General features: G+C 52.4%; 1 long non-coding RNA gene across 1 annotated transcript; it reads left to right on the top strand.

Annotated features, from left to right (window-relative positions):
- Nucleotides 1–7,293, top strand: LOC128125516 (uncharacterized). The gene is made up of 3 exons (XR_008223178.1): nt 1–275; nt 467–5,504; nt 6,542–7,293. It is a non-coding gene; the product is annotated as an uncharacterized LOC128125516 (long non-coding RNA).
- The last annotated feature ends 1,628 nt before the right edge of the window (nt 7,294–8,921 follow it).

Here is an 8,921-nt window from a genome sequence, read left to right as displayed (position 1 = left end):
CATCAGGAGTACAGACTTCACAGTTCTGTCATGTTGTTACTAACCTCATAAACTTGGCAATAGATAAATAAATTCCTTCTCAACCCGCCCCACCCCCAAAAGCACAGGAGGCGCCCCGTTGTGGGGCGGCTGGGAGGCGACTTGCTCCTCCATCCCTGACTTGGATGCACACAGCTGAGGGACCCTTCCTGTTCCTCATGCCGCTCCCTCCTGTTCGCTTCTCTCTTCTGCACATCGTGCACAGCCCTGGCAGCTTCCAGTGGGAAAGGGAACTGGTAAGTCAGAGAGGGTCAGCATCCCTCTGTGAGTTGGTTTAGTGTTCTTTTCTCTCTGGACCGTCAGTTTGGACACACGTATGCTTTTAGGTTGTTTATTTTTATGTTGCCTGACTTTTTTCTTCTCAGCCGTGACAGCCAAGTGTTTGAGGACAGTGTTGTCCCTCTGTACAGCAATGCTTCTCTTGCAGGACTGACTGGAAGCTGAAGGTGTATGGGTGTATATCTAGTAACTGGGGATGCCCAGGTCCCAGCGGCTTAGGACGATGCATCTGGTAACAACATGCCCAAGATCTTACCACCCCCATGTGTACCCTGTGCCTCCCGGACTCTCACTTTGAGATAAGGGTGCTTTTGCTCTATTCAAGTTCAACTCATGTGGGTCTTCTTTCCACAGGAGTTTCCCTTCATGGACCAGTTGCTAAGCTGAGGGCTGGCACAGACTCTTGGGCATGGTGGGCATGTTGCCTGCCTCCCCACCTTGAGCTTTCTGGCTAGCGCAGCATCAGCCTCTACAAGAAGCAATAAGGGGGTCTTGGAGCCCTAGCTCTACCCTTGTGTTGACAGTGAGCACTCCAACATACATGCGATCTCAAAGCATGCTGATGGTTCTGACGCCAACGGACCTGCAGAGAACAGAAGACAGAGAAAATGGTCCCTCTGCTGCTCCTCATCTGGCTGCCGTCTGTTCTGTTCCAATACTAGAGGGTCCAGATAGGGTGGTCAGCCCAGATGAGGAACCCCATGAAGCTAGGCCAGGGCTCAAAGCACAGGATCAAAGCCAGTTACAAGCGGGGGTAGATAGGAACGCTTGGATCCTGTCAAATCTGGTGGTCTTCTCGGCATGCATCCTTTAAGGACATGCCCTTTGGTGGGTGGGCTGGGCATAGCCTGGTAAGTTTTCCAGCCAGAGTTCCTGGTGACAGCTGTGTGGAGGGTCAGAGCTGGGTATCCCAGGCTGCTCTGGGACTTTGAGTAAGAACTGAGATCCTTGGGGTGGCCTCCACGTAGTGTGGTGGGGCTCTTCCTCTGCGTGTTCTTGAAGGCCCCTTCGGCTTCAGAAGCTGGTGGCTCCTGTCTTCCCATGGAGACTAGTCCCAGGCACACATCTGGACAATGACTAAACAGCATGATAAAGGTGTTTAAAAAAGGTAGGTGAGGCTGTGCTCAGCCTAGGACCACCTAGGCCTCTGTATCCGTCACTGACCCAGCATCAATCAGAGAAGGAGTGAGCTAGGATTCAGAGGTGACTAACGGGTCCAGGCCGAGAGATGCTGGAAGCCACGGAGGATACTGTGAGTCCGGCATCCGACCACATCTCAGCAAGCTTGGGCTAAAGATGCAGTGGCCAGACCGTGGCCTCACGATGGAAGAACAGAGCAGACTGTAAAAACATCAGTTAGATCGCATGTAGGGATCACAAAACACAAGGTGGAGACTAGCACAGGAACATGTCGTCTGTGCTCTGGGATGACCGGTTAGCTCGGGCTTGCCCAGCTTTGTGATCCTAGCCCAGAAGTGGGGTGCTTTTGGGTGGCGATCAGTGTTAAACCCAGTGGTTCTACATTTACTCTGAGGCAAACCTTTATTGGAGACCGGAGGCCTGGGTTTTGATTGGCAGTGGCTTCCGGAAGTGGTTGGCGTTGTAAGGGTATCGGGTAAGCTGACTTAAGAACAGGTAGAGACAGAGACTGAACACGAGAATGTAGCGCCCTGGAAAGGTGACTTGGAAATGAATCTGTGTTGGAGGTGACAAAAAAGCCTTAAGCTATCAGGAAGCCTCAGTCTCAGGGCAGTGACATCTGGGCAGGGACCTTAGTGAAGTGGTGTCTGGGAGGGTGTTTTAGCCTCCGACTTCCTCCCTCCCTTAAATCTGTGACCTCGTTCTCTCGATTAGGCTTCCCCTCTGGCTCTGCAGTTTCCAGGGCAGGTGACCTTCCTTAAAAGGTCAGGGATTTATCTCCCTCTGAGCCTTGCTCGTCTGCAAAACCTGCACTATGACAGAAGAGACCCTGGGATGCCAAGTAGTTTCGTGAGCTGAAGGAAGTTGAGCTTTGCCAGCCATGAAGCATGGGCAGCTGTGTGCACTGGGCAGTGCAGAGGACAGTGTGAGCATTACGAACGTCCAGCATCTGTGTTTTCTTCCAGGAGTGGTTCTGGATGTTTGCCCGCTACGTCCCCTGCATCTGACGATGGCATGTGGTGTCGTGGGGCGGGAGACTCGGGTCTGAACACTTTGAGGATGAAGTTCCCGGTACAGGAGAGGCTCAGGGTGTCGGGTTGGCTTGAAATAGGTGAGAAATGAGCGTGGAAGACTGATACCATCTGGGGAGGGCCAGAGAATGGAAACGGGAACCAGTAGATCCCAGATTCTAAGTCTGAGACCCTGGATCTAGCTTTTCCTGAAGCCAGAATGGTCCTTAAAGTTCATTTGTGAGAGTTAAAATTCTCTTCCTTTGGCCAGCGTTAGTTAGATTTAGCTTTATGTCACTCAGAACCAAGAGTTCAGACTGATGTATTAGTTTTCTCCAGTTTACTGTCTTTTGTAGTGTGATGGCTAACCTTGGCTGTCAGCTTGACCACACCTGGAAGGAGCTAAAACCCAAGCAGTGGTGAACCTGTGAGGGTTCTTATCCATCTATTTTTATTCTTATTTTTAAAATTGGATGATTTGAAGTGAAAAGACCTACCCTAAATCTGGGTCATTTGAGGTTTTAGAAGAACCACTGAAGTCTGGGCCACGCCTTTTTGTGGCAGCCCACATAAAAGGACATGGGGGAAGGAAGCTTTTGTTTTTTGCCTGCTTACCCCCACTCTGGCTGACGAGTTCCTCTACCCTGCTGCGGAGGCATTCCTTCGCTGGTGCTAACGTCTTCAGGATTCTGCTGTAGACCGAGGAGCAGCTGAGACATCCAGCCTCACAGACTGAACGCCCACTGGATTCTCCCATCAGGAGACAGTCATTGTCGGACTCGCCAGACTGCCGCAGCCTGTGACTTCAATAACCCCCTTTAATAGATACAGATTCAGTCTGTGAGTTCTGCTTCTTTGGAGAACCCTGACTAAGAAAGGAGAATGTTAATTTGTCCGGGCCCGAGGGCACTCTAACTGTGCCCGCTGTGGAACTATCACAACCTTTGTGGGTCTTTGGGAGCCTTTGGGAACCTTCCCCTACACAAAGATATTACAAATGACATGTTGCTACTCTGCTGGTAGGAAGTGAAATATTATCCAGGACAGACTGCCGTTTTTCCTTCACATTTTGAAACCAATCAGAACTCTTTCACGGGCCACCTGGGTGCTGTGTTTGGATCCCGTGGCCTTTGCCAACCAAGGGTTGAGCCTGCCTTTACCCCCTGGAGATCCTTCCTCCTGCATGAAGTTAGAGAAGACAACCCCTAAGCGCTGTTTCGGCCCCTCTCTCCTCTCCCTGGCTTTTCCTAAAGAGTTGCAGGCCAAGGACCCCAGAACTCTGCCAGTACAGCCAGAGCACGAGCAGCGCAGACCAGGAGGGCTTTGCAGACAAGCCGAGAGAAGCGTACAGCCTAGGTAGGAATGCATATCCCTAGGCCCTACCCTAGATGGCAGGCATCGGAGATGAGAGGGCAGTCCTGTCTGAGCTCCTGTGTGCTCTCTGGGCTTCTACCCAAGGTCGCGAGCTTTTGGAGAAAGCTTCTCTAGGAAGGTCTCGGTGCCCTGCACCACCAGGCATCTTGGGCTGGCCAGCTCCTACCCACGACCCTGAAAATCGAAGGAACTCTGTTCCAGTGGCACCTTTAGGACCCTTAGCAATACCAAGCCGTGTAGGTTTTGTGAGCAGTTTTGCTTTTTGCTTTTGCGTTTCTCACGGAGGTGGAAGCAAAGGTTGGTGGGTTTAAGACTCTGCAATAGCCGAGCAAGCCAAGCAAGGTGAGGTCCTCAAGGTTCAGAGGCACCACGATTTTCCTTAGCATGGAGCTGCACGGAGCCCCAGTGGCCACTAGATGGCGCTGCTGCACTTTCCTTCGGACGTTGCACATCGACTCTGAGACCCGGTTTAAAAAAATAACGTGCTGCTGTGAATTGAGGCCTATTTCACTAAGATAGCCAGGAAATGATATGCAGCCACGAGGCTTTGACCAGGGGAAACTGTGGGGTTGTAGCAGGAAAAGTCATGTAGAATGTTACGAATCTCCCTTCTGCACTGCAGACTCCCCGAACTCCACTCCTCTCCGCTCCACTCCACCCTGGGCCTCTAGGGGTGGCAGAGTTCTTTCTACACTAGCTGAAGTCACTAGCTTCAGTTGGGTGGAGGAGCGCTCATCAAGGTGGGGACAGGCTATGTTCTTCTAAAGGCAACTTTCTGATCTGCTCGGATGCCGACTTCTTTGTGTGTCAGCGCATTAATCCAGCCGCGACGGAGTTGATACTGGCAAGAGACCCCCTGCAAAGCCTCAAGAGAGAAAGAGCCCCATTTGGGTTCCAGAAACCTGGGTCTGGGCACGTGAGGGCGTGGGGGAAGCAGGGTGGCAGGGTCCGGCTGGAACGAAGTGGGCTTAGGCTAGTTTAGTGTCAGAGCGCAGTGTGGCCACAGGGACTGCAGGAGACCTCGGTGACAAACCCACTTCCCCAGGTGGCAGTGACCTTAGAAGCCGTGGTAGTGATCAGCATAAAGGTAGCCACCCAAACTGCCTCATTTCATCCAACCTCCCAGCGGCTAAGAGGGCTGGGGTCACAGTGTCACAGATGGGAAATAGAGGCACGGGGCGGAGGAGGAAGGGGAACTCAGGCCTGAAACACATCGAGGCAGGTTGGGGATAGAATTTCAAACCAGGCCTGATTCCAGGGCCTCTCCCTGGAGCTCACTGCCCTCAAGGATCTGGTAGTACAGGTTTCCGGGAGTCCTGGTGTCTCTATGGGGGGAGGGGGCTTCTCTAGCTGGGGGCTTTCCTGAGATTCACCTCTGTTCACTCCATCAGGGCCACAAAGGGGGCCACAAGGCCCCAGGACATGCTGTGCGTCTGGAAGCTCTACTGAATGCCCCATGGGCTCTGCAGGCCCTGGGGGATGCCTGGGGGAAGCTGTACCAGTTGACAGAAGTACAACATCGATATGAAAAGAAGGAGTTCTGCCCCCCACCCCCATGCCTAGTCCCCCAGCTCCCTGAGAGACCGGGCTGGCAGAGGAATCCTGAGAATAAGGTTCCACCTCTCAGAGCACGCCCACCTTGTTGCAGGGTGGCAAGGACAGGTGAGTGCAGGGGAAGACCCTGAACCGGCCGTGGCCAGCTAGAGGAGAAATGACCCCTAGGCACAGCTGTCAGCCATTGGTGGGTGGTCTCTTCCCGGTGAGTGTCACCAGTGTGGGGTTTCCTCTTGACATCTGCTTTGCCCTTCCCAGACCCTTGTCCTACCCTGTCTCTGCACTTCCAGACTAACATCAATAAGATTGTCGGGACCACCCCCAATGCTCAGCTCCCCACCACCCGCCCCCGCATAACCTATCCCCCAAAGTTTATATTTCTAGGTTTTTCATCATCCTCTCTTATCTTTCTTCTTCCTCACAGCTTTCTGAAGCCTGAGTTGATCTTGTAACTGGTGTGATTTTTTTTCTCTTTTCTTTTTTAAAAAATTAATTCTTTAAGAATTTTATACATTATATTTTCATATACAACCCCAATTTCCCCAAGACCCACTCCCCCTTCCCTACCCACCCAACTTTGGGTCCCCATTGTTTTTTCCAATGTAATACTTTTATTGATTTTTTTTTTTTGAGAATTTCACGTAATGCACTCTGATCACACTCACTTCCCAGTCCTCTCTGGTCTGCTCCCCTGACCCTTGTGACCCCCACAAAAAAAAGAAGAGGAGGAGGAGGAGGAGGGAGAGGAGGAGTGAGAGGAGGAGGAGGGGGAGGAGGGGGAGGAGGAGGAGGAGGAGGAGGAGGAGGAGGAGGAGGAAGAAAACAAGTCCGTGAGTTCCAGGAAAGGCGCAAAGCTACACAGAGAAACCCTGTCTTGAAAAACTAAAAAAAAAAAAAAAAAAAAAAAGAAAACAAGTCCAATTTGTGTTGCTCATATACTCACCGGAGCATGGTCACACAGCCAGTGGCCAGCCCCTTAAAGAAAACTGAGTTGTCTCCCACTAAAAGCGCCACGGAGTCCAATTTCTGTGGCCCATGTGCTCTTGGGTGTGTGGCGTCTGCTGGAGCGGTTTGTTTAGTAGTTGTATGAGAGACTGATGCCTTCCTTTGTTTGCCTTCTCCCTCCCCCACTTCCGGTTTGCCAGCTCCCCATGGTGCAGGGGCATCTAGACCCTCAGGAGGACGTGAGAAGTTTGGCAGAAGTGGTGATGAGCTTCCCCTGGATTCCAGGATGGTCCCCACCCCTACCTGATCTCACCGTGATGCAAGATAAACCTCTCCCGCCCCCCACTCTCCCCTACTCCCTCCATGGAAAGTTCTCTGTCTCTGTCCAAAGACTGGATTTGAAACAAACCTAAAAGCTTTGGAGTTAGTTACTTTAAAACTTGCAAGAGCTGAGAAGATTCGGATGCTACATGAAGCTTCCACACACCCTTCACCCAGATCGCAGAGACCCTTCCGATCACAGAGACCCCGCCCGCCTCTGCCTCTGAAATGCTGGGATTAACGGTGTGTGCTGCACACTCAGCTGTGGGGTGTGTTTCTTTCACGGTCATGTGTCACGGGGCGGGGCTCCTCATCAGTTTCCACGAATACAACCGGGTCATTTCACTGTCTTGTTTTAATTTGCCTACTTGGTCTAACAATGCGTGCCCTTTAGAGCCCCCCCCCAACCCCCCCAGGGCAGGAGAGCTGCCACATCTTGCTCCTTTAGTCTGGAATGACCAAGGTGGGGAAGCATGCCTTTGTCCCTTGTCGTCACACTGATGTGTTTGCACATAGGGTACTTCTGCCCGTCGCCCCTCTAAAAATAGAACAATCTTTATTTTGAAAAAAATGTTAAAAGGGGAGGGGCTGGTGAGATGACTTGGCGGGGTAAAAGACACTTGAGGGCTGATGTCTTGAGTTCTATTCCAGGGACCCAGAGTGGAGGGAGAAAACTGACTGCTGAAGGCTGTTCTCTGAACACACACACACACACACACACACACACACACACACACACACACACACATCAAATAAAGTCCATTTAAAACTAATATTCTTTTATGTTGGACCTGTCTGGTATGTCCCTGTGGGGACAGTGTCTACGCAGCGACGTCAGGAGGTGGCCCTCTTTCCAAGAGAACTCTGGAAAACGCTTTTCCCCTTAAGCCATGATGGAAACCCTTAATGAGCCTGCTGGCTTCTGGCAGGAAGGCTGCCTTCAGGCACCAGTGAAGCTGGCAGTTCCCACACTTCTCAGGCCCCGTTTTCCTGTCCCCGCTGCCAGGGCCACACTATAAAGTCCTCCCTGAGGGGCAGCTGGGCTGGGAACAATGTACCTTTTACCTCCATCACGGCTCAGTTGCATGGCTGTAAACACTACACAGTGTGCTCTGCCGGGCGGGGCTTCCAGGGAGCTCCCTCGCCTCAGGGCCCCCTCTCTGCACTTGGTCTGCTGAACACCATTGTCCTCCAAGAAGCCACTGCTGGCCAACAACTGGGCATCATTGGGGAGAATCTGTGGACAGTAGACCACAGAATGTGCAAAGCCCCTGGGATGGATAGAAGAGTCATATCCGATTGGTGTATTTCCTGTGTGGTCCTCGATGGTTCCAGAAAAAAGAAAAAAAAAGGCGCCTGTGTCTTTGATGCATTACAGTGTCCACAGGAAGACAGCCCAGCAGTGGACGGAGAGCCTACAGTTAAGGCCGGGGTTCAGATCTGGCTCTGTCCGGCTAGCTTGGGGGCTTTAGCTGCTCCAAGGCTCTTCTGTGATCCGTGAGAGAAGGGCCAGTATGTGCAACTTCCCGTCAGTGCGAGCACTATGTCCTCGCCTCTCGGGGCTGCCAGCATTGCCCGGGACTGGCCTACCAGGAGGCAGAGGCCTGGCTGTTCACCTGTGACCTAAGCCCACATGATATGAGCTAAGGCCAGTAGCTCTGCCCGCTTTGACCAACTGGGCAGATTTGGCGGTGTTTTAGGAGCACGGCAGGTTTGCTTTAACCAGCTGTGGTAGGCAGACACGGTGGACATGTGACTGTGAATTGTCTATCAGCAGCTGTTGCTGGCTGTGTGGGGAGGATGTGGCTGGATCTTCACCACGGTGTCTGCAGGAAGAGAAGGCAAGGTGGGCGAGCGGACTCAGGGGGCCTCCTGGAGCGATAGCCAAGGGTACTGAGGTGCTGGACTGTCCCCAATCGGACACCCAGTCCTAGGGTGACTAGGAGAAGTGAATAGTGGCCCAGGAGGATATGGATGTGGGGTACGCGTTGGTTGGTTTGTGTTGGGGGCAAGTTGTTGACTCTCTAGGGATTACCTGACGCTGTGAAGGGAAAGTCTCACTGTCAAAGCATCAGTACCGGCGAGAAATGGACGGTGTAGACACTTCCCATCCCTGACCAGGAGGAGGGCATAGGTACAGACTCCCATGGTAAGGCTGCTCTCTGGCTTCTTAGGGCCAGGGCCAGCGTTTATGGTCTTCTGGAATGTGTGTCCCACTGACCCAAAGCTGACTTCCTAAGTGACCACAGAGCAGCTGGG

Source organism: Peromyscus californicus, unplaced genomic scaffold (assembly GCF_007827085.1).
Source record: "Peromyscus californicus insignis strain IS unplaced genomic scaffold, ASM782708v3 Scaffold_4__1_contigs__length_199733344, whole genome shotgun sequence".
In the NCBI taxonomy this organism is placed as follows: Eukaryota; Metazoa; Chordata; class Mammalia; order Rodentia; family Cricetidae; genus Peromyscus; species Peromyscus californicus.
The sequence above is the reverse complement of the archived record's forward strand: the minus strand, read 5'-3'. Positions and strand labels throughout refer to the sequence as shown.